The 26210-nt window shown below is 35.3% G+C and overlaps 1 long non-coding RNA gene across 1 annotated transcript in view; it reads left to right on the top strand.

Moving 5' to 3' along the window:
* Nucleotides 1-4210, top strand: part of LOC134391657 (uncharacterized) — a 111064-nt gene extending 106854 nt beyond the window's left edge. Inside the window, exon 4 of the long non-coding RNA XR_010025021.1 lies at nucleotides 4122-4210. This is a non-coding gene — a long non-coding RNA (uncharacterized LOC134391657). The remainder of the gene's footprint in view (nucleotides 1-4121) is intronic.
* The last annotated feature ends 22000 nt before the right edge of the window (nucleotides 4211-26210 follow it).

Raw genomic sequence — 26210 nt, forward strand, 5'->3', positions numbered from 1 at the left:
GTGCAAATTCAATGCAAAGAAATCTAACAGCAAATTTTATTTTCTCTGATGTTTTTCTAATCTTTTAAAAAATTGTCTTACCTACATCAAATTCTGTAGCATTTTTTGAAATGAATGAATTTTGTTGTCTTACCAAAATATTCAACTTAGAGTCATAGAACAATATTTCTCCCTATTTTTCCACTAATATTTCAATTGGTTTATGTAATATTTAATCAAGTTATGTAATTTCATGTAAGCCCAACTGGCATAAACTGGTTTGGGGACAAACGTAACTAGCTTCAGGCATATAAATCACTTGATGATAACAAGTTTTACCTGGGTGTTTTCAAAATTTCTGAGGTGATGGAAATGTTTTCTCTGTACTGTCCAAAATAATAGCCACTAGCCACATGTGGCTGCTGAGCACTTATGTCTAGTGTGACTGAAGATCTGAATTTTAAATTTTAGTTAATTTCAGTTAATTAAAATTTAAATAGCTTCATGTGGCTAGTAGCTAAGGTAGTGGGTTGTGCAGTTCTGGAAGGTAGCTCACTTGTGTTTAGCATGTGGGGGCATCTGTTGAGAATGTCAGACAATCTACAGAGTCGTGAATGGTTGAGTACTTCCCCTGTAGAGTAGTTGAATTAACATTTACAAGAAGAATGGCTTAGGAAACTCAAACTGATTTGGAATGCATGCTGCTTTTGTTTTACTGTTTTTTATTTGTTTGTTTATTTTGCTCTTATTTGAATATGGATTTAGTTTGATGGAATTTTTAAAACTTTATTCAAAATAAGGAAGCCAACGAGTAAAACATTAGAAACTATAGAGGTTTAAAACTCTGTAGCATTCAATTCAACACAAACCTAATTAGAAATTAGTGACATTGATTCTCACATTGACTGAAAAAAAACCCCAAAAGTTCTTAATTTAAGATCATAGATCAGAGGAGCCATATAGATTGCGTCTCTGGGCCCTTTGAAATATTTATAATACTTTCAGTGTATGAGGATGTGTTCATTTTTCTAAGAAAAAGTCCCAGCTCTTGTGAGATTTTTATAGGAGTCCATGATTTCCTGAAAAAGTTAAGAATAACTTCACCGGGTTACTGTTTAATATTTTTTGAGGTGCCAGAAGTTAATTCACTGGTAAATTTTAATACAATTAAAAGTCTTCTCTTACAAATATTATAAATCTATCATCTATCTATCCATATACATATATATTTTAAATTATATAATTTATATTGTAATTAAATATGTAAATTTTTGAAATATTGCACTATATAATTTATATGCCAATTTAATTAATAATATGAGGCACTTCAAAAAGTTCATGGTACAACTCATATTATCTTTTAATTTTCTTTTTCCACAAACTTTTTGAAGTACCCTCTTCTGTAGAATTTAATTAATTAGCTAAATCCATGGAACAATGTTGAGGAAAGAAAAGAGAATAGCTTAATTCTTTGGAAGGATTCAATAAAAGTGGCTAGCTAAAGTCACTACTGTATTAACTTTGCACATTTAACTGTAAATTATTAGGCAAATAATATAAATATAGTTTGTGTATCTCTCTGTATACTTTATAAGTGCCTTTATGTTCTTACTTATGAATGTCTGGGTTCACTAAAATGGTGCAGTATGAGTGCAGTTTATGAAACATAAAAAGACAATCACCAGTCTCACACTCAGTGAAGACTTGTCTCACATGAAAATATTGGAAAAATTAGAAAATTGTACTTTTAGTGTTATCAGTACCACATTCCAACCAACTGAGCTAACCGGCCAGCCAAGAAAATTGTACTTTTATATTTAAAAAATATATAAAATATTTATGTTTTTATGTAATTTTATGTTTCCATTTTTTAACTAGTATTTTTGTTTAATCTGTTGATTATCGATCCCAAACACATCAAGTAAGATAGTTTCTACTGAAGTTATATTAGTCCTCTTTTAAAAGTGAGAAGACCTTTTTCTGTTAAGAGAAATACCACATGTTCTCACTTATTGGTGGGAGCTAAAAATTAATATATAAATTCACACACACACACACACACACACACACACACACACAAAACCGGGGGCTGGGGGGGGGAAGAAGATATAACAACCACAATTACTTGAAGTTGATAGGACAAGCAAACAGAAAGGACATTGTTGGGGGGGAGGGGGGAGGGAGAAGGGAGGGAGGTTTTGGTGATGGGGAGCAATAATCAGCCACAATGTATATCGACAAAATAAAATTTAAAAAAAAAAAAAAAAGTGAGAAGACCACAGTCAGGGAGTTAATGTATGTAAATTCCCTACGACCACATGCATAGTAAATCTCAGGACTAAAACAAATGTGTCTTACACCAAAGGATTTGACTTCAATGACTTTGTTATAAATGCTTCCTTTGACAGAGGCTCAGCAACTTGGAAGTGATAGGTACCCACAGTAAAAGTCTGGAAGTCAGATTTGCTCTGCTTCATTTAGAATCAGAGTGCAGCTTCATGAGTCCAACTGGCCAGTCCTTCCTGTGCTTCTGGAGACTTCTAGACCAGTGTTTCAGTTTGGAGTTCCACACAATAAAAGTTCAATGAGCTCTATTCTGTTTCTGATTTTTTTAAAAAATATAAGGTAGCATATGGTTGCCAAATCTATCTGAAAACAGCAAATGTGTTTGCTTCTAACTGAGAGTTTATCAGTTCAGTGTGGTAAAATGTTTACCTAAGGATAAAGAGAAACATTGAGCAGTGTCTATTATCTTTTCTGTCATGATTACTTCTGTTTTTAAAATCCTGAGTATTTCAAAACATGGGAGTACAATAAGCTTTACCTCACAGCCTACTTAAGATTAACTGAAGCATCTAACATCCTTCCTTTCATGATCCAGGGACTTAGAGAAGACTCCCTTTTTCTTTCCCCCTGCTCTAATATTAGCTTGACCCTTTGCTTATTATTCCCTTCTTTGCTCTGGGTTTTAAGACCTCTTAGAACAGTGATCTTCAACTTTATTGCTGGTGAGCCTGAAGCAGAAGGGGGATGTGGGATGGGAGGTGAGTGTAGTTTAAACGAGTCCTAAGTGTTACTCAGATTTTACCTCTGCACAGGCACCCATTCCAATATCCATTTTGCAATATGATTTCAGAGGCCTCGGAAATGTCACTCCTCCTCCCTCACTTGGTCTTACATTGCACCTTAAATTTAAAGCACAGTAATTGGCAATTCCTTGCTCCCCAGTACCACAGGGATTGAACTCCAGCCCTGGAGTCAGGCACCCCCGAATTTATAGCAAGTCTGAGTCAGCCACGATTACAAAAGCTGACCTCTCCATCAGTGCTTCATGACCTTCACCTGTAAAGTGAAAATTACAACACTAGTAATGCAAGATTTGGAGGAGGATTAAAAGATTATGTATAAGTCATATGGCAAGCATGGTGCCTAGTAGATAATAGGAATTGAATAAAATATCATCATTACGCATATTAAATGACGCAGTGTATTGCTTACTTATTAAAGGTTTCACATGCCCAGTGCTGCAGAATTAATATAGACAGAGCCAGTCCCTAGAAATGCTGGGCGGTGGTTGTTTTTCTGAGACCTTCCCCTTGTCTTCTAAATATCATGGGCTTGCTGCCTAGATTTTCTGTTTTGAATAGGTGACATTTCAGATATTCTTTTTATTGTCAGGTCATGGTAGACAATACCTCACTTTTTCTTTCTGAAACTGTAATTCCTCTTCATATATCTGAAGTTAATTCTTTTCCTTTTTGTATCCTGCTTGTTTTGAAAACAGAAACAATCTTGTCACTACCGTGTAAATGCAAATAAAGTAAGATGATAAATTGCTTGAGTCTCAGTTTTCTATCTGTAAAATGGGAGTCATAATCCTTTCCCATTGCTCTTCTCCAGACTGTTGAGAAAACAAAAATATACAATGTAGGAAAAAAGAGCATCAGCATTCTCATAAATAGAAAATTCAGCCACTTAAACTTATCTACAGGAAGTTTGATAAGCAGACTTCCAGCCAAGAAGTGGTGAAGTGTTCCTTAACTGTTTATTTCCCAGGGAGTGAATGTCTCTCTCAATCTCCTAATACCTCTCTTTGTCTTTCTGTCTCTCTTTGTCTCCCCCTCTCTTTTCTTTGTTTCTAGATCCTGCTGCTATTTCTATCGCTTAACTCTTTACATGGAGTCTGTTTCCATGTCTGCACGTGAATTCCTTTCTCAGATCTAGCCAAGTGCCAAAAGTAAGAACATTATATTCACTAGATAAATGAATGAATTGCTGAATTAATTAAATCAATTCATGAGAAGCTACAGAATGTAGATTTTTAGTTCATGTGAAACTGGAGGGTATTGGCTACATTGTAATGGATGTATTAATAGTTTGCCAAGGTTGGTCATCTTCTAAGTCAGGTGATGCCATAGGAAGCTAAATCAGCCCTATGATTTTTTCCTAATGGGTTCCTTTTTTTTTCCTTTTTTAAACCAATTATTCCTATGTGAGCTAGGCATGCTCACCATTCCAGTTTGATAAGACTGATTACATTAAACATTTCTCACAGAAAAATGGGTAAGTCTTAATGTTTCGTGTTTAGTTTTTTTCAATCTGTAGTAATTTAGTTTGCCACACAAGTCTAGTGAAAGTATATTCAGTAATTTTATTGTAACCAAATTTCATTTTAAATAGTGGACAGGAAGTTTTTCTTTAGCTGGGTTCAAAAGTTTGTGAGGTTTTGAACATGGTTCTTTTCCCCTGTTTTCATTGGGCTGAATAAAGTACTATGTCAGGGTATAGGATGGCTTCCCAAAGCAGGATAACTTCAGAGAGGAAGCAACACAGATATCTATAGGTCAGCGGTATAATGTGTTTATATTACTACTGTGATCCTGACCCACAATCTACAGAAAGAACATACTACTTCCCTGGGTGGTGAATGAGGGCCTATAAACTCTCCAGGACATAGCACCTTTACCTACTTTGGTTCTTATACCTGTAGGTCCTTGGTGCCCTGGGTTCTTATACCTGTAGGTCCTTGGTGCCCATTCCCTTCATGGTATGGTCAGAGATTTTGGGAGCTGAGGTAATGACCTTGCCCATTATCAGCTGCTGGTTACTTTATTGATGGCTATGAAAGTGCTGTGGCCTTTAGAGTGGAACTTTTCAGATTTGGTGGAGAATTGTTGGGAGCAGGGAAGACAGACCTTCTTTCTTTGCTTAGTTTCATTACAAAGCATAAACTTTAGTTAACGGCTGCCAGATTTGGCAAATAAAAACAGGGACACCCAGTTAAATTTGAATTTTAGATAGATAATGAATAATTTTTTAATATTAGTATGTTCAGTATGTCATGATGTTTTCATTGCTTATCTGAAGTTTAGATTTCACTGTATGTATGTCCTATATTTTTGTTTGGCAATTCTTTTTAGATAGCGTTTTCCACAGTAAAGTGTCTCATCTTCATTTCTCCGTATATGCACCACTGTCATTAAATAAGGGAATAGAAGCCAATAAAGAAAACTAAAATAAGATTGATGTAATGAAATATCAGGGGAAAACATACACAATTAATGTAATAGTTTATTTAAATTAAGAGAAAATTGGAAAGATGTTGGGCCTTAAAAACTAACGCCACCTTAAGTGACATTACAAGCGGCACCATTATGGGCCCACAAGGGCATGTTAATGTGGCAGCCTAAGACGGCACCGGGAGGAAGTAGGGTGGGGGTGTCTGCGGGAACCTTTCCTTAGCCCTTATTGGCCAAATACGCGCTTCCGCGCTCGTGGTTGCAATAACTAGGCATTGAGGCAGGATGCATGCTCTCTTGATCTTTAAGCTGATAAGATTATGTAAAAAACCTCCCTTCCCCATTTGCCTTTAAAAGCAAGTGCTTGTGTGGTAATAAATAGAACTGCTCGACAGAACCCACGCCGCATCTGAGTGTCCTTTAACCGGGCTGTTTTTGGGGCTGGCAGCTGTGCTCACCTCTCTTCACGGTTCTCTTCCCCCCGTCTCCTTCCAAAAGGGACAGGAGGGAAAGAGTAATCCGGGCCATTTGCTCGCCCACCAAAGAATGAGGCTAGGGCTGTTCGGGTAGGCCGGCGGCGGACCCGACAGAAAGAAACTTTTTTCTTTTTTTCCTAAATGTTAGAACACATAAAATAGTATTAAGCTATATTACTTTATAAAATTAAACAAAGTAGTTTAGCATTACATTAGTGTAAACTTTAGGGGATTAAAAATTTGTTACAGTGTGAAAGCAACATTACTTGGTGGGTTCTGTGATGTTCTAAGTGAGCTTTGCATTAGTTATGACAGATTTTTTTTGGCGAGTTCTGGAGGGAAAGTTTTCCACAAAATGAGCATTCTGGTTAAAGCAATAATATTACTTCTCAGTTAACGTAAACCATCACTTGCTTTTCACATGATCTGTTGCTTTCAGTTACTTTAAAATCTTTGTTAGCATTTTAAACATCAGTTTCCATAACAAGATAAATCTTGCACTCATAACTTGTGCTGTCTGATTGTTCCAGACTCAAGTGACTGTTTTACATGGTGCCTAGAGATCTGTGATACTGACTCCCTCACTGTGTTCACACAGAACAGTCTCATCCTTCCTCACTGCCTGATCTCTTCCTTCCAGACCATCCCAATTGTCCCCAGCTCACACTTTCCCAGTTTGCTGAGACCATCACCCCAGAGCCGAGCTCTCCAGCTGAGTCTCCTTCCCATTCTCATCGGCCCAGTTCCCTCCTGCCTAGCAGAGACTCACAGACCTGGAAACTTTCAAAGTGTCATCCATCAAGTCACACCAGGCACAAATATGCTGGTCTACATGTTCGCACGCAATGAATCTTTTTATTTAATGAGGGAATTTGTTGTGTAAACTTGGCCCTGTTTCCCTTATTTTACGTAGAAGGACATAAAAGCACATAAAGATTAAGGGATTGTATTCAAAGTCACATAGTCACAAGTCAAGGCTGGAACCTAGATCCTGTCATGAAATCAATCTTTTCAGAGATTTCTTCCACTCTAGTGTGGGATCATTATGGTCACAAAATAGTATTTTTGTGAGAATTAAGCAATTTAAAGTACCTAACTGCTTATAGTGGGCTTTCGGAAGATACTTCTCCCTGACATTTTCTCTAAATTGAGAAGGTGGCGAGAGACCATTGGATTTTGGCTGGAGCTTAGTACTCCATTCATTTCCTAGACACTGGCAAATTTATTTAAACTTTCTGTTTCTGGACATAGTTCTTTCTCACACAAAGTGTTCAGTGATATATGATCCTATAACCTTTCTGTTTTAGAATTTGACTCATCAGTGAGCATGTAGCTGTATCTCGTAAGTATTTTCAAATGAATCAATGCATGAGTAAATGGTGGTGTCCAATGCTGTTATTATTTTCCAGCTATTTAATGACACATTTGAGACTAATATAGGTATTATATTGTTCCTGTCTATATTTTAAAGTAAACCATAGGATATTTTAAACTAACTGAATTTTTAAAAATTGTCCCATATATCTAAGTTAGATTTTTACTTAACTGCACAGTATTTCACTTTGAGCCTCACTTAAGCCTCTGGCTTTCTTTTAAGCTCTTAAGGTCCTTCTCCTCTATATTTCCCTACTCAAAGAGCAGTGTGTATTTTGTAAAGGTTTTGTAATCTTGTCCACCAATAAAGTTGAAATTCCTCTGCAGGACATTAAGGAATTCACAATCTGCTTCCAATGTACCACCATAAACTTATACTCGTATCAGGCTATCCCTCCGTCTCCTGGCCCCCACTGTTTCCAGCCCAAACCTGTACACCACTACCCTAGATTTCACTCGCACTGGGCCTCCATGTCCCAAAGTAGCTCATGAACAGTGTTGTGTAATGGAAGGCAAGAAGGTACATAAGCTTTGGAATGAGGCAGCCACAGCACTAATGTGACTCCATCATTTTGTAGCTGTCAAGCCTGTCACTTGTTTTATCTACAACTAGGGTAATAATACAGCATAGAACTTCTATAAGATTAAATGAGATAGCATAATTTAAATCATGTTATTAATTGCTTGGCAGAGGGAAGGCAGTAAAATGGAAGCTATTGTGATATGATGCAGATGAACATGAATGACTTTGCTTATTTTGTTCCTGGTGTGTAAAAGAGTGTGGATTACTTTTATTTCTAGCAAAAGTGCATTTATTCTTCAAGATCTGCTTATCCCTTATATTCACATTAAGATGTTAGTGATAATGTTTAAATTGCATGCTCTGGCAGTTCCACTCTTCTGTTTCTGAATTGACATCATATCCTTTTCCATTCTTTTCTCTAGATTGTCACTTTTTAAAAAATCAGTCGAAAGTAATAAGAGTGAAGAGGTCTTTGGCAATCATTTATTCCAATATCTTCATTTAGTAACTAAGAAACCTGAAATTGAAACTCATTGATAATGAATTTTTGTGAGATTATTTGTATAATGTCTGCCTCCTTACTCCATAGTAATCTTGTGAATTTTCAAAAAGTGGAAAACTCTTTCTATCTGGTTGGCTTAGTATTCACAATGATTGACACAGGGTGGGCCCTCAGAGATGGATATTTCTGGAATAAGTGAGTATCATGGAACTATTTCTGGCCAGACTTCTGAATTCTAGGTTAGTGCTTTTTGTGCTATACTATGTTTTCTTTCATTCAAACTTCATCTTATTCTACAGATTCACTTACTACAAGTCCCTCTTGAAAGTTTTTTAACATCCTGGAGTGTTACCTATAAAACTGATCTTGTTCTATAATGCAGTCAATCACCTTATCGCTGGAGTTTCAATGATGCATACTTCTACAGACAGAGAAAATGGAAGCCAATGCAGACTTTTCTTTCTTCTAGTGAAGCAGATCTGGACATGTGGATCTTCCACCCTTGATTACAAATCCAGGGGTTCTTTCTTTTGTCTAACAATTGATTATTTCAACTTTAATTTCATAGCAATGCCTTTGTCATGTTGATCTTGGCTGTCCACAGACTACTTTTGTGCTTGTTATCTCATTTCTACTCCGTCATAACCCAGAGAGAAGCAAGGAAGTTATCGAGATCCATGTTTTACAGATGAAGAAACTAAGGCTTGGTTTGAATACAGATTTCATCGTGGTGTTCTTACCCTGTACAACATTGCCTGTGTCTAAGCTATTCTATACCAGCAAGAGAAACCTAACATTTTCCCATGTTAATTCTAGGAAAGTTCCTGGAAGAGCCTTGGGCTATAGGATCATTGAGTCCCTTTGCTAAAGCCCGGTTGGGTCCTTAAACTAAACAGCTGGCTAGTTCAAATTGTGGTTTAAGGATTCAAAGTCTGTTTAGTAATTAGCGCTTGAACTGAGCAATAACCTTCAATGAGTCTTTCATTTTCCTGCTCCAGGGAGAGAGAATCAACCAGCAGAGACTGAGCTTTGACAATATCAGACTGTTAGAATTGGAATCACGTGTTAGATGTATGGCCTTAAAACAAGTTCTTTAACTTTTCTGTGCTTCAGATGCTTTATCTGTAAAGCATTGTCAGCCTCAAAGGTTCTTGAAAAGGGCGGATGAAATAATAAATGTAATAGAACAGTGCCTGACTCATATGCCTGCTCCATAAATATTAACTCCTAATCATTATTACTCATTACTTTGTGAAAATTAAAACTGACAGTTTCATTTAATGAGTCACTCATATGCATGTATATTTTCCTTTATGTAAATAAAAACAAATTCCTTTTAAAACAAGAAATAAAGGGGGCCAGCATTGATTTCTGTTTCTAATTAGATGATTTCAGTTCATTCTGTTTTTAGCAAAAGCATCTTTGTCAGCTTTGACCATGCTGGAAACTGAACACATCTCAGCTGGCATTATCGGCACCACATTGGAGATGTATATAACCCTATGTTGGAAGCGCAATAACAAGTGCAATTCTGTCTTGACACTTGCTCGAAATTCATTCCTTTAGGGCTGTGTGTTAATAATGAAAGTGAAAATTTGCTGTAAGCATTTAGGTTTGATTTAGACACAGGTTAATATTGTTTGCCTGTAATCTATTTAACATTCCAAAATTGCTTTCTGATTTATTTTATCTTATCTCTCATAAAACCAACAATTATTAGTCATTCCCATTTTTCTATTAAAACAGCTTGGACACTTCAAGGCAGAGTATTAACATAGCTCTCCAAATGGTAGAATTTCTTAAGACCTAGCCCTTCCATCAACTGGGACATCAAAGGTCCTTCTCAAGAAAGTGGAAAATATTCTGTGCTGGCAGCTGTAAAAAAGGAAATCTGTCCCTACAAGTTTATCTCATATGGTTATTAATATTCCTTTCATGGCCATCATTTCCAGCATTTCATTTTACAAATGCGTTTTTTAAAAACATGAATATTATGGTCCATTACCAACCACTAATGGAGAATTTTATGACTAACTTTTGCACCAAAAACGATTATTTGCTGTGTGAGGATAGATTTGCAAAACAAGATATGGTAGCATTTAAATGGCCACTTATTTTTAGTATAAGACTGCCCTGACTGTGACCTAAAACTTAGATTTCCATTTCATAGCTTCATTAGCTGCAGGCCCAGATGGGCATCTCTTGCACTTAAAGAACATAAGGGAAACCAGTTTTATTAAAGTAGGCTATTTCTTAGCATTAATAAATTTGGAGATGGAAAAATAATGATTTGTGTAAAAAATGTATAGTCTGAAGCCATGTTCATCCTCCAAGGTAATTAGCAATTCTGTTCTTTCAGGAACCAGGAAAGCAACAGATTTTTGTTGTTGTTGTTGTTCTGGGTCCTTTTTTCATACAAAATAGTGGGTATAATACTTGATGGGTCAAAATGAGCAAAATCAACCATTTGATATATGGTGTGAATATTATGGGAATTATTTCATAGCTCATTTCTTTCCCCCAACTTATTAAATTGTTTTTTTAAGCATATTTTGCAATCAAAATTTCTAGAAAAATACCTGAGGGTCTCATCTTATTATAAGATCACAATTCTTTCTCTCTTATTTTCCTCCTATATGTTGGATATCTGGATTTATTAAAGTTATTTTTAAAATCCCTTCTACTGATGTTGCTGCAGTCTATTTCAGACACTGATATCTGAGGATAATTATGAAGTAAACAATGATTTAGTAAAACAGAATTTACATAGTGCTTTATAGTATAAATAATGCTCAAGGAGATTTGGGTTTTAGTCTAGCATCCATGCCTTAAAATACAAGGTGATAATCTTTCTTTCTTTTTTTTTTAAATTTTAGCTTCTAAGGTTTACCCATACTTAAATAAACTTTAAGTATTTATTTTATAACTAATCTTCACTGAAAGCCCTTTCAAACACTGTTTTCATATTGTTTAACGTGTAAATGAGTAGGATAAAGAGAACAATTATTAAATAAAATAGAGGTTAAGTGGTCTGCCTGAAACCACAGAGCTAATTCATGGCTATGCCAAGAATCAAACCTAGATTTTCCGGTTTTCCCATGTCCGTTTCACTACTCCTTTAAAGAAGTCAATGTTTTAATAAGACAACTGACCTCAGTACATCACTCAGTATCTCTACTTGTCAGCACGAAATACACTTCACTCTATTGTTGTGTTTATATGAAACATACAGAATTAAAACCCTAATATGATAACCAACGTGTGATGATTAACCACAAATAGCAATATAATGTGGCAAATATTTATTAAACTGCTAATTCTGTCAATATAAATATTTCTGGGGACAGTATTCTTTTTACCTTCAGGAAGCCACGTGATACCAGTAACTAATGAAAGGTGAAAGCACTCAGTGGTAAAATACGTTCAGATTTTTAAAACTAATTTAGTAATATGCAATATATTCAGGAGCATTATTAAGGGTTTTTTGTTGTTGTTGTTTTTTGGGGTTTTTTTGCGTCACAAAGATAAAATTCTACTGTTCCCTTTCATAGAACATACGCTAAATCATCAGATTGATAAATAAGGTTACTTAAGTTGGTTGTTTTTGGAAATGTAGCTCCAAATGGACAACTTCCTAAGTAATAGAAGAAAACGATGTTACCAGATATTTTTCTGTACCATTTGGAAATAGATGAACCATAGAAGATTACAAAAGCATTGCTGCATGAGCATGATTTTTGGAATGAGGCTAAGACCTGAGGAATTTAAGAAGCTCCCCTCAGACACATTGCATTGTGCTCTTGCTCTTCCCTCGAGGTCTTTTCATTTCCTGTTCCATAGCCTGACATGACATACATCTGGTCTTAGATAGCATATTCTCTGAGAGTCCTCCCCAGACTCCTAAAGTCTGTGGTAAGGACTCTCCAGTGTGTTCCTGAGCATCTGCGCTTCGCCCAGCTTTGGTCACAATATGATCGGCAGACCTATTGCAGTTGTCTGTTTGCCTGGCACTATTTCCCACTAGACTCTCAACTTCATGAGGACAGGAACTGGGTGTCTGATCGTCTAGTGCAGTGTTTCACACATAGTAAGGAACCCACTTTATGACTGAGTGAAGGGATTCTAAAGTTAACGAGGCCCTGGGTAATTCTTCACAGCCTACACACAGGCTCTCTTTTGAGGCTCTTGACAACTCTTTATTTCACCCATATGACAGATGAGTAAGCTGAGACTCAGGCAGGCTAAGAGGTCACACGCCATAAATGGCAGAGCGAGCAAATCAAGTCCATTCTCTTTCTTCATTTATTCTTTCATTTAGCAGATTTATGCTGAGCATCCTCTACATGTCAGACATTATGTCAGAGCTGAAGATCCAAAGATAAATAGGTTAAGCTCTCCTGAAGCTCTCTGCCTAGTCAGAGATAGACTATAAACAGTAATTATAATACAATGTGATAACAATGTACTCTGTGCTGTGGGAATTCTAAAGAAGGAATGAATGACTGTGCATATTAAATCGCTCCATTTTATTTTAATATACTTTTAACACCCTTTTATGTCTGATTGTTTAGTATATAACCACCCTAATTTAGAAAAAGGTAGGGAGAGGCCTATGTAAATTAATGAAAGTTTAAAGATTGCAATACTATTTCTAAACTAATTAGTTTTCATTATTTTTCATATTATATGTTGGTTTGAATGTCAAACAAAAGTCTATATAAAGACTAAACCATGATAGTTTTAAATGGCTTGCTTAGGAAAATTATTACTGTTGCAATTTCTATAACTTGAAATCCAAGGATAATTCTCAAAAGAGAATTATCATAAGCACATTACAAGAATAGATGAGTGGAAGAACTGGGGTAGGAGTGCAATATGGCACGAAGATAGCGTAGGGTGAGTCAGGAACTCGCAAGACTGTTCTAGAAGGCAGCTGTGTGCCTGAGTTTTGATCTGCTGAGTTTTGATCTGAGTTCATCTGCTGTTTTTAAAAATCTTTTAAGGTAAACTGGTTGACTGGATGAAAAGATTTATTTCACTTTTCGTAGTTTTTAAATTATTGTTCAGAGAAAAAGAAATAGTCATGGGAAATTATGGCATTTAAAAATGGCAATTAAAAATATTTTACTGACTGAAAAAAAGTAAGTAAATGTCAGGAAACAACTGAGTCTATTTATATTTCTTAATACTCACTGAGCTATTCAAACTAAGAGCAATGAAAAGCTCATAAGGAACAACCAGTGAACATACCAGGAAACTGGTTTCTTGAGGGAAGGGACCCAGCCTTATTTATCTGTGTATCTCTAATGCTAAGCATGATGACTCTGTCGTGGTTGAACGGCTTCAGCCATGCCGAAAAGACTCCCAACTGAGAGGACTTCACTCTGTATTTTAAAAATAGAGTAAACAAAATGAAAATTGGAAAGACCTAAACCAAATGTGGATACAATGAAACTCTGCTTCTAAAAGACTAATTTCAAAAACTTAATAGCAACCAGTAGTCAGTGATTAAAATCTGGGGAGTCCAATGAGTTTTGAAAAGTAGTACCTGTTTGCTATGGAAGTAGCCAAACCAGTGAAAATGGGTAGAAGCCAGGAAGGGGGCAGTCACCCCTTTCAGGCCTCTGAGGAATGCACATTCAACACATTCCAGACGCACCTCCCCCGCAGGCGGCTGCTCAGTCTTGGGGCATCCACCTCGGGCCGATTTGTGCAAAAATTAGGGAAAACAAAAGAGATGCTTTTCTGGATTTGTCACATTGCTCCGAACTGGTAACACTTTCTCTTGTAATTAGGAGATAGAAAATCACAACCTCATTGTGAAAAAGGAGAAGTTTCCCAATAAAGGAAGTGGAAAGGGTAGCAGGAATAGATCTAGTGGCCCACATCTATTTTATAGATATTTTTCTCTTCTGGTCATTCTTTATGATTCTTTGGCTAAATTCCCATCTGACCACCCCCAACTGACTGCTCATATTTCCTCAGGAATATAAGACTGGAGAAGGAGGTGTTTAACTGTAGATTAAGGCTGTGGTTTAGTAGTATGAATGGAGTCCGCAGACAAAAAGCCCTGTCCTTACCAGTGTTCATAAACCATCTGTTTGCTACATACAAGGCAAGCACGTCAGGAAATCCATTCTACTGTTGATAACCAGAAGCAGTAAGTTGGCAAAGTGGACTAACTGTACTAAGTCACTAGTGTTTACTCTACTGCTGTAGATATCTGTGGGTACCCCCTCCAGGGACCTTAGAACTTCATGTGGATGTAAATGACTTGCTCTCAATTCCTTTGTTTTCTATCAATATCAACAATATTTTGTCATTAAATTTTAGTAAGATTGTAAAATTTAAAAATAAGCCCCACATATACCCCACAAATGTGTATAATCAATTGTTTCAATTAAAAGAAAAAAATGAGCCCCACATAACTAAAATTTCTACTGTAATAAGGCAAGATAATTGTAGTGAAATTTAGTAATTATCAGTGTTTGCAGTAGTCCTCTATTATCAATGCTTTTGCTTTCCTTACTGCGGTTTTAGTTACTTATGGTCAACTTTGGTCCAAAAATAGGTGAGTACAGTACAATGAGACACTGTCATGGATGGCATGATGACATTTCACTCAACAATGGACTGTGTATATGACAGTGGTCCCATAAGATTATAATACCGTGTTTTTACTATATGTTTTCCATATTTAGATATGTTTAGATACGCGAATACTTACCATGGTGTTATAATTGCCTACAGTGTTCAGTGCGATGACATGATGTACAGGTTTGTATCCTAGGAGCAATAGGCTATACCATCCAGGTTTGTGTCAGTACACTCTGTGACGTTCACACAAGGACAAAATCTCCTGATGACACATTTCTCAGAACATATCCCAGTTACTAAGTGACGCATGACTGCATTCTGACAAAGACGACATTCATGTAACTTTTATTATAGAATATTGTTATAATTGTTGCATTTTATTAGTCATTATTGTTAATCTCTTACTGGGCCTAATTTACAAATTAAACTTTACCAGAGGTATGTATGTATAGGAAAAAAACATAGTATATGTAGGGTTCGGTAATATCTGTGGTTTCAGACATCCACTGGGGGTCTTAGAATGTATAATACCCCCAGGTAAGGGGGGGCAAGTGTACTATGATTCATTGTAAATTATGACTTTTTTTTACATTGTCCTCATGTATTAATACCTGTCATAAAACGTATTTGATCACTTTTTCACCAGAGAGGCATCATGCTTCTATCTTTTTTGAAATATAATAGATTTATTTATATTTATATTTACAGCTTCATATTCTAGGGGGAGCCTAACTAAACATTTATTTTTTGTCATTATCACATATCAACTTGAGATCATAATCTTGCTTTTAATAATCCTTCTCTCATCTAAAGTGTAGATGTAAGAGGTATGGAACTATGTGTTACCACAAAACAAATTCTGGATATAATTCAGTCTTGCTTTTAAAACTGATGTTTATGCAAATATTTAAATAAAATATTTAAAAATAGATGGCTTTTATCACTGCTTGTTATGTCATTTTCTATTGAAAGTGGCTTTTATGCTAATTCTGATTGATTTGGATTTTTTTAAAAAGGTTTTTATGTTAACATTTACTTGTACATATTTGTGGGGTGTGGTGTTGTTTCAGTACATGCATATACTGCACAATGATTCACTTAGGGTAGAGAGCATAGTTTCGTACCCATTAGTCCACCACTTCTCCTCTCCCCCACCTCCCTCCCCTCCCAGCCTCTGGTAACCCTTATTCTACTTTCTGCTTTTATGGGAACCACTTTTTTTTTTTTTTTTTTTTTTTGATTCCATGTATGGATGAGTCTTTCTGTGCCTGGCTTACTTCACTTAACATGATGACTTCCAGTTCCATTCATGTTGCTGCAAATAATAGGATTTCCTTTTTTTTAAATAGCTGAATAGTATTTCACTGTGTATACATACCACGGTTCTTTTTATCCATTCATCCCACTGATGGGCATTTAGGTTGATTTCACATCTTTGCTAGTGTGAATAGTGTTGCAATGACCGTGGGAGTGCAGGCGTCTTTTTGATATATTGATTTCGTTTCCTTTGGGTATATACCCAGTAGTGGGACAGCTAGGTGATAAGGTAGATCTATTTTTAGTTCTCTGAGGAATCTCCATACTGTTTTCCACAATGGCTGTACCAATTTACATTCCCACCAACAATGTTGGAGGGTTTCCTTTTCTCCACATCACCAGCATTTGTTATTTTGTCTTGTTGATAACTGCCATTTTCACTGGAGTGAGATGACATCTCACTGTGGTTTTAATTTGCATTTCCCTGATGATTAGTGATAGTGAGCATTGTTTTCATGTGCCTATTGGCCATTTGTTTGTTTTGTTTTGAGAAATATCTGTTCAGGTCCTTTGTCCATTTTAAATTTGGGTAACTTTTTTTTTTTGCTGTTGAGTAGTTTGAGCTCTTTATGTATTCTGGATATTAGCCCCTTGTCTGATCTGTGGTTTGCAAACACTCTCCCACTCTGTAGGTTGCTTCCTCACTTTGTTGATTGTGTCCCTTACTGTGCAGAAGCTTTTTGGTTTGATGTAGTCCCATTTTTGACTCAGATTTTTAAGGAATTACATTTTAGTCCATCCTTCATATGAGATATGGTTAGTAAGACAGGTTAGTTTTACGGGACCAAAAGCTAGAATCAAACTTTTCTTGAAATAATTATGTTTCTTTATGCCATTCTACCAGTTTCTACCAGTTAGAAAATGTATGTCCCTGGGTATTTATTACCTGGGTGGTTTTTTACTAATATTAGAAATACATATTCTGGGGTCTGGGGTATGTGTGAAATATATATGTTTATTGTCAAGCTCTTTTATCTGCCTGTAATCCTGCTGACAGGGCCAATGGATGAGCTAGGGCTGGGTCTGGAGCTCACAGACCCCTCAGGCCCGTTCACAAACTGGGTCACAAACCCTTCACACGCCAGGCTGGGTCCCCAGACCCCTCACACGCCAGGCTGGATCCCCAGATCCCTCACATGCAGGCTTATGAGCTAGGTAACTGACAAAAAGGTCCTTGGAAGCTGTGGTTGGAGAACATGGCCGTGTGTGGCTGACACCCAAGGCACTAGACACCAGCCAAGTCGCGGCACCATGCATGAGCACTAACACCACCCACACACAACTATTTACAAAGAATGTGCTGCACCACCCCCAACTGGACCTAAGGTGAGGGGGCCTGATTAAATTATTCTATTTTCCCAACATTTATATTTCAAACCCCTGCCATTTGTAATTTTTTTTTTTTTTTTTTTTTTTGGTGGTTGGCCCGTATAGGGTTTGAACCCCGGACCTTGGTGTTATCAGCATCACACTCTAACCAAATGAGCTAACCTGCCAGCTGCATTTGTGATTTTTATCATTCTCAGGTAGAATAAATTAACTCAAATGTCTTGTCTTAACTAATCATCTACAAATTATATAATAAATTGCAGTACAAGAGCTCCAATGAGAATTTATTTAATTCTGTCAGTCAGTGTAGGGACATCAAGAGATAGGAGAGAATACATCTGCCAAATAATAAGTGACATTTTGATGTTGAAACCGGTGTGGCTTGTTAGTCTATGTCCCCTATATGTCACTCATGACAGTGCCTGTTTCTTACCACTGTTACTTAAATCATCTTTCCTGGTTTTACTTCTGATTTCCTATGTCCAAATTCCTTATGTGGGGGACCGTGGAATGTGATGGATATTTCAAAAATAGTATAGGTAGAAGAGATAAATTGGGGAACAAGTAGAATGATCAACATATTTTACCTGTTCCAAATACCATAATTTAAATTTCAAAAAACTTACTGTATATGTTCAAAATTGGAAATTAAAAAGTGAATATAAAATTTTAAATAATAAATACCTCAATCTAAAAACTATGCCTATTGAAGAGTATGAATTGCATCCTGCACTATCAGACAGTGATGCCTATGGCATAACATTTTGTAGCCTAAATTTACAAAATATATATTTAAAAAATCTTAGTACCTTCCATCAAATACAAAAGTTTGTCCCTAATTTGATTACAGATTCTACTTAATCATTTTGTTAGATTCTCATCAATTAACATTTTTATTTGGAAAGTTCTTATAAAGAATGCATATGAACAGGTTTCTAGGGGTTTTTTTTTTAAAGATAATTCTGAGATTTTTTTGTCCATGTTAAATAACATGAGTTTATAACTTTACAATACTCTTGTCACTTGTCACAAAACAGGCTTGTTATTTATTTATTTATTTATTTTCTCAAGGAAAGCTTTAGGGAGTGAAATCCAGATCTTTTATATTTGAAATCCATCTGTCATGCCCAGTTCCTTCCCCTTACAACTGTCTACTTTTGTAAAAACTAACTTTAATATTTAAGAAATGGAAGATTATTTATTGTATTGCAAAACAGTCAATTAAAAGAAAAGGTTTTTTTTGTGAGCCCAGCAATTTCCATTTCATATCCCTCAAGTCGAGTTTAATGTATACTAAAAAATAAAGGTTTACTTTAACTTATGAAAATTGATATTAAACTCTCATATTTTTCAGATTTCTTCAGGCTTCAGGAATCTAAGAGTAAATCTAAGAGTAAATCAGAGACCACTTAATCAAACTTAACATTTTTGGTGTTTTCATTTTCTCACTGGCTGTTAACATTACTGACATCATGCATCAATACTAGAAGCTCTTCTTTAAGATGATAAATTATAGTATCTTAAACATTGCACACTAACATTTTTCCTTGGGGGGAAAATCTTCCTTATATGTTTATGTGGATCTCTTACTTCCATATGTGACTTAGATTAATTTCTCTGCTAATTTTCTTGCTCAGTTGGATAAAAGAAGGGGCTTTGTATTGCTTGCAAGCCCAGAAAACATAAGTATGACACATAAGAAAATATCAAATTTTACCATAGTTTTTTCCTTTGGGCAGTTGACCCATGTGTGCACATGGGTGGCAACTTTTTGCAGTGAAATCAATTTGCACGTGAGGTCTGTTTTTCAGTATTGTGAAAAGGCATTTAATCTACTTGATAATACACTGTTAGCACCTGGGGTTCCAGAATATAGATTGAATTTGGTATATGAATCCAGTATAATATTATAGAAAGGTAATTAAAAACATTTAGACATTATTTTGAAGAATGCATTGCTACAAGGTGGCATAGCCATGTAAACATGACACCATCATCTTATGGAATGTATAAAAAAAAGGGGTGTCTCCTGTGCCAAATAAACATTCTTCAATTAACGCTTCACAATATGTAGTGTGAACTTTCCTAGTCTGTGTTTATCCATCCTGAGGCTGCTACTTTTAATGCCTCAAAAACTGTTGCCTGTATATATTCTCCTTCTGCTAGATCTTGGGGTGAAGATCTGATAGCAGGCACAGTTTTTCCTTGAATCTGTCTAATAAGCTAAACTGAAACTAAATGAATACAAGAAAGAAACAAGAGAGAGGGCTGTCTTATGATGAATTAAGTTGCACTTATATAAATACAGTTGACCCTAGAAAAATGGGGGGTTAGTTGGGGTGAGGGCACCGACCCCTACATAGTCAAAAATCCCTGTATAACTTTTGATCCCCCAAAACCTTAACTACTGGTTGCCTACAGTTGACCAGAAACCTTACCAATAACATAAACAGTCAATCAACACATGTTTTGTACATGATATGCATTATACTCATATACCGTATTCTTACAATAAAGTAAGCTAGAGAAAAGAAAATGTTAAGAAAATCATAAGGAAGAGAAAAATACATTTACAGTACTGTATGCCTCTATATTTGTAATGCTTATTTTGAATTTTGTAATTAGCGTAGCCATATATGAAAAGTTTCCTACCCAGGATGTTTTGAGTCATATATTTTTGGGAAAAAGTTACTTTATTTGACTGCAAGGTTTTGAATAGGCACTTTAATATTTATTATCTGTCTGTAGGGAAATGATGGGTTTTCTAAATGAAACAGACTGTGTTGCTCTTTCTGTCCCTTTTGCTAGTGAAAGATTTATTCTCATGTTGTTTATTTAACTGTTTTGTTTGTAGTACTCTTACCTTTTTTGAAATAATGCATATCACCTTTAATTAGGTCTTCTTATTTAAGTAAAACATAACATCTCAATTTTGAATAGCTATAAATGTCCACTTATATGATTAAAATATGTAATTCTTCAAAAATGTTAATGTGCAAATAATTATAATGATTCTATTCTTTACACTTATTATATATTTATACCTATTCTATTATTTCATTTGTTATTTTCGCAGGGAGGAGAGAGACTTGTGATGTTATTATTAGTGTTGTTATATTCCTTTTCCATAGATGTACATATTACTCAAATTATATGAATTAGATCTATTCTTCAATAAAAATTTTAAAACCAGTAAGTCCTCTGTTAATAATTTTTCTAAAAATAAATTACTATTAGTTCCAGATAAGGCTAATAGTCAATAGTCTCATTACTTGACACTCTTAACTTAGAACTCTAATAACCAGACCACAAGGTATAAGAATTTTCTTTCATTATCGGAAACATGGCTAGTGTGACCTAAAGCTGTAACTTGTTATTACATTTATGAAGCTCAGTTCTCTGGCTAGTTCTTTCTTATTCAGGTTATCTTCCTTTAGAGCTCTGTTATTACCTCTCTTTGGGAGACCTTAAAGGTTTTCTCTGCTCCAGTCACAACAAGAAAATGTGTAATGAATTTTGCATATATAAGAAGAAAGATGTGGAGTTACACTATGGTTTGAAGACAGAGTCCAGCATATTTTTTCAAAAATTGCTGTAATAAACAGAATCAGCGTATGTTAACATAACACCAACTAAACTACTGCCATCTAAATTTCAAGTGGAGACAACTGGGTAAAATAAATAAGGTGTTTTCTGCTAAAGTCTCAAAGGAAAAAGAGGCAGTCACATCATCACAAGGTCTGGTGAATGAACCATTGAAAAGTGTGGGTAAAAGCCAATGGAAATGGTAGGAATGGCAACAAAACGCATTCTCAACGTAGGTAGAAATACAAGGATACTTCAAAAAAGTTCATGGAATATGCAGTTAAAACATACTATGAATCTTTCCATGAACTTTTTGAAGACCTCACCTAAAGGTACACTCAACTGGTCAAGTGCAGTAGGATTTCTGTTAACTCATGGCTGCCTTAAGTGATTGGAAATGCACACTGGAAGGCATGGTTTTCACATTATCTCAATGTATCTGCTCGGTAAATGATTGGTGGGTGACATGGAGATTGTCTGGTAAATCCTAAGTGCAAATCAACATAAGCCAGTGACCCAGGAGAGAGGAATGTGATAGGAGTATATTTCTCATATGTTTTTAAATTCTGAAGCCCTTAGGGATTTCATCTTTTATTATTATTATTATGTTTCATTGTTATTTCTCCTTAAGAACAGACTGTTCTGTGACTTTTCTTTTTCATCTGCATATTTTTAAAAATAGTATGCAACACAATTTGTACTAAATCTCTAAGAAAATTTATAAGGTTTCTTTAAATTCTTAGCTCAGTGTTTTTCAAGGCAAGCCATTCTGAATAAAGGAACACAAAATCCCTGACATGTTTGAGGTATGTAAAAACTCTACAGTACCTGGATCTTAAAGAATTGTAGACATGGTTGAGGTAGCTGTCCTGAAAATTAGGGAGGTCGAATCCTTCCTCTTTGTCTGGAAATTCTATCTCTCTGATTTGTTCAAGACAGCCTTTTTGTGTGTGAAAAGGGTTTTGATTGTAAAGAGTGAATGAGTGAATAAGCATTTTTTATTAAACAAGCTTGACTTTGTTCTATTGCTGCTGTTCCTTTGTTGTTGTAATGTATGCTTCTAATTTGTGCAATACCTGACATGTTTGCCTTCTCTTTAGGAAATAAGCCCTAGTGAAAAAATTTCACTGCTAAACAATGGGACATATATATTTGAAATTTTCTTTTCGTTAACAGAGGTCTATTTTGGAGTGTTGTCTAGAATATTGATAAAAATACCCTCAAGGCTCCCTGAACAGGGAATGAAGGGTAATCAGAAACAGAAGTATGCCTTCTATTTTCTCACACTATTTATGGAATATTTTCTAAATAATATATAAAGGGGAAGAGAAGATATAAAAATTATCTAAGCTATATGGGCATGTACTCTTACTTTACAGTTATAAAAATTGGATGTCTGAAGTTTGGATAAACTAGCCCAGTCACAAATCAGGTTCCTTTAAAACTGGTTGGGATTATTAGAATACACCTGATGGATCCACTCCTGCCTTAGTGAGGAAGTCCCCCAGTGCTGCTCCTGTTAGGACAAAAAGACCATAGTACCTTAAAGAAATCATTAGAAGGACCCATAAATATTACCTTTCTGGGACTTGTTCACTTACCTCCTCTTCCTTTCCATAAGTCGATGTGTTCTTTAGGGTCTATGTGCAAGTACTTATCTTTCAAAAGAGTCTAAAATGTCTTTCATATTTTTCACTGGTATTTTGAAATCTAAAACTTTTGGGGGAGGGATATGTAACTTGAAACAGCATTGTACAGTTTGAAAACTTTATTTATCTTATTCTTCAACTCGAGATAACAGTGCCCTCAGATCCTGAAAATTCCACTATTTGTTTCTATTTCTTTTTATTCCACTAGGCCTTATGTACCTTAATTAATAGAAGTTCAGACCTTATCCTTTACTCTTATCTACATCTTCAAAAATCATCAACTCTTTTCCAGGTGCTTAAAGTTCAAGTTTAAGAAATAAGAATAAATGGGGATTTTTTTTTTCTCATTTTACAAAATTTGCTTTAACAGTAGTGGGTGAAAGAACCCAAATCAATCTGTTACACAGAAATGTTATTTTACATTTACATGGCTTTACAAAACTTTTTGTGTTCATTGGGTTTAAAGTTGCAAAATTGACATTCCATTTCACCGTGGTAGCTTAATGCTTTGTCAAATGAGGAAACTGAAACCATAAAGAGTTAAGTATACTGTCTGTAGTTACACAATGAACATGGCAGAGACAAAATTAGAACTCAGAGTCTCTAAATTTCATTGTTTCCTTTCATCTGCTTCTCTGTTACATAGTAAATTCTCAAATTAGGAGTGCTGTGTGCTTTCAAATTTAATTTAAACTTCTTAAAAATACTTGTCCTGTGCTTACTTTTCTGTATTTTAAGTGCTTATTTTCAAAAAGTTAAGAAAAAAAGTTAGACATGTGAATGAAATAGAAATGCAAATAGAAGCCTCCAAACTAATAGATTTTATTTTGATAAAATCCTCATGGAAGATTTGATACAAACTTTGATGTTCCATCAACTGATCTTATTCTTCTGCAGTAGACATAATGGTGTATTGATAAATGCTCTACTTTTATTACATAACCTGCGACTACCAATGGGAGAGAATAGAATATTTTGTTGATATGTCCTGTGAACATTTTTCAGTGGTAACTCTCACTTTAGCTGAATTTTTAGTCATATAATGTGAATGCAGATCAGAAATGGATGAGCAACAAAATGATTGACTAATGAAACAGTAGAAAAATGAGTAAATGAATGAATGAAATATAATAAGCACGGACTTTAATGAAGTCATATTAGGTATTATGGTTCTATGTCTGATATATTCTAAAATTTAAAAAAAAATTGAAAATGTCTCTAGGACACTAATTATTCAGTTATGCCAGAGTTATTCATCTGTTTTAAATCATAACCTTCCTACTTCTGCAATGTTATAAAAAAGAGGAAATTCAAATAGAGGAACAGGACACATGAAGAAAAGATTCGTTTTAACATTGTACATAATAACCTCAAATTGGAACCCCTAGAGATTCTCAACATTTGGGAAATGGTTAAGCAAATTATGGTACATTCCAAAGATGAAATTTGATACAGCTACTTAAATTATTAATTAGACAAATATTTAGTAGCATGTGATGAAGGAAAAAACCTGAGTTTTGGGATCAGGCAGACCTGTATTTGAGTCCTCTGTCACTTCCAAATTTTGTAAATAGAAAGGGACTTCTAGAATCTCTTTGTTCTCTTAGAGGTTCTTTGTAGGGTCCTCCTGACATGACATGAACTGCCTATGCTGTTGTGCAGTGAGATTGCACAGTCAACTGTGTGCTCTCAGAGAGGCCAATTCAATTTGGGGAGGTGGTCTGTAAAAACACTTAAAAAGATGATCTTTGGAATTAGATAGCCACGATCAAATTCTCACCACTTACTACTGGTACTACACTGGGTATATTCTTTGAAACTCAGATTCCTTGTTGATAAATTGCAAATAATTATACCTTTTACCTAATGGGATTATTTTGGTGATGAAATGGCAGTGTATACTATCACCTAACTAGACAGAGATTAGGTGTTGAATAAATGGAATTTTTAGCATTGTTCTTGTGGATCTTATACTAATCCAAAACTTCGACTCAAAAGGATTTTAGTGGTTCATTTTTGCCTAAATAATTAATTCCCAATATAACATTAAGTATGCTCTGTAACCATGCCCAATCCAACTGCCTGACCATTTTTCCTAGTAGCTTTCCTTGCAAAAGCCAACATTCTTGCCACTATAGCCTGGTCCTATTTTCAAAATTGTGTGAGTCCCCACCCTTGAACCTCTTCTTCTGTTCAGCCCACAGACTAGGTGTCTTTTCTCTCTCCTGTAGCTTTTCCTGTTAAAAAATCCTCCTCATCCTTTGAATCTCAGCTCAAGTGGAGCTTCCTGCTGTAAGCCTTCTACAAAGCACTCCATATTTATTGTCTCTTTTCCCTGTGTTCTTATAGCACTTTGTATTTAATGAACTGCTTCATATTTTCCATGAATGATAATTTTGTGTGTGTCTGACTCTCCCAAAACAAAGTAAGCTTTTTGAGGACGGAGGCTACCTCTCCCCTCATTTTAGTAATCCTTTTAGCAACTTAGTTTCACTTATTCACAGTGGACACATAAAATATATGTCAAATTAAATTCAGGAGTGACTGAAAGCTCTAGAAGTAACCTCGTAACTCTTCTTGACAGGTATGTGCCATTTGAAGTATGCATTTGAGTATGATTTTTAAAATTTTCACATATTAAATTTCTATTTACATGAGGTTGTTTCTCAGAAGTCAAAAAGTATTGGTATACTTGACACAAAATCACTATTCTTCCCCTCTCCATTTAAATTAATTGCACAGATAGAAGGCTTATGGGTACAGTTATTTGGATATAATTTTCTTTCTGTCTAGGCTGGTTCATGGACATAGCCTATTATTTAATCCACAAGCTCTTTCCCTGGCTAGCTTACAACAGTGCCTGTTACATTTTGAGAAATTTTTACTACTTCAAGAGAGGGAAAGATAAACGCATTGGTTGACATTGTAGATTTGGAAGACTTGTGTATCCTCTAGAAAGGAAATGAACTCAAGATAACTCAAACATAACGTTTTATAATTCTTTCTTTGTAAAGGAAGAAATTTTAGTTCTTTAAAACTGATTAACTACAAGGTGAATGAGATCGAAGAAAAGAAAAGGCCAGAACTTGACACTAATGTAAATGTCAGCTGATCTGGAAAGAGTTCCTAATTTTAGTCTAATTGAAAAAAAAAAATTTTTTTTTTAACAGCCTGGTCTGTAATTTCACTCATAGATTGATAGGTAACATTGATCAGGCCTCCAAAGACAAGAAAAGTTCCTCTTGTAGGTTCCTAATGTCCTCATATCTTTACGTAGCTATGAACCATTTTTACAGGAAATTATCCTGTGAATAGCTGGAAAGATCACTTAACTGAAAAATTATATTTATATACGTATAA

This window comes from Cynocephalus volans, chromosome 1, assembly GCF_027409185.1.
Source record: "Cynocephalus volans isolate mCynVol1 chromosome 1, mCynVol1.pri, whole genome shotgun sequence".
NCBI lineage: Eukaryota > Metazoa > Chordata > Mammalia > Dermoptera > Cynocephalidae > Cynocephalus > Cynocephalus volans.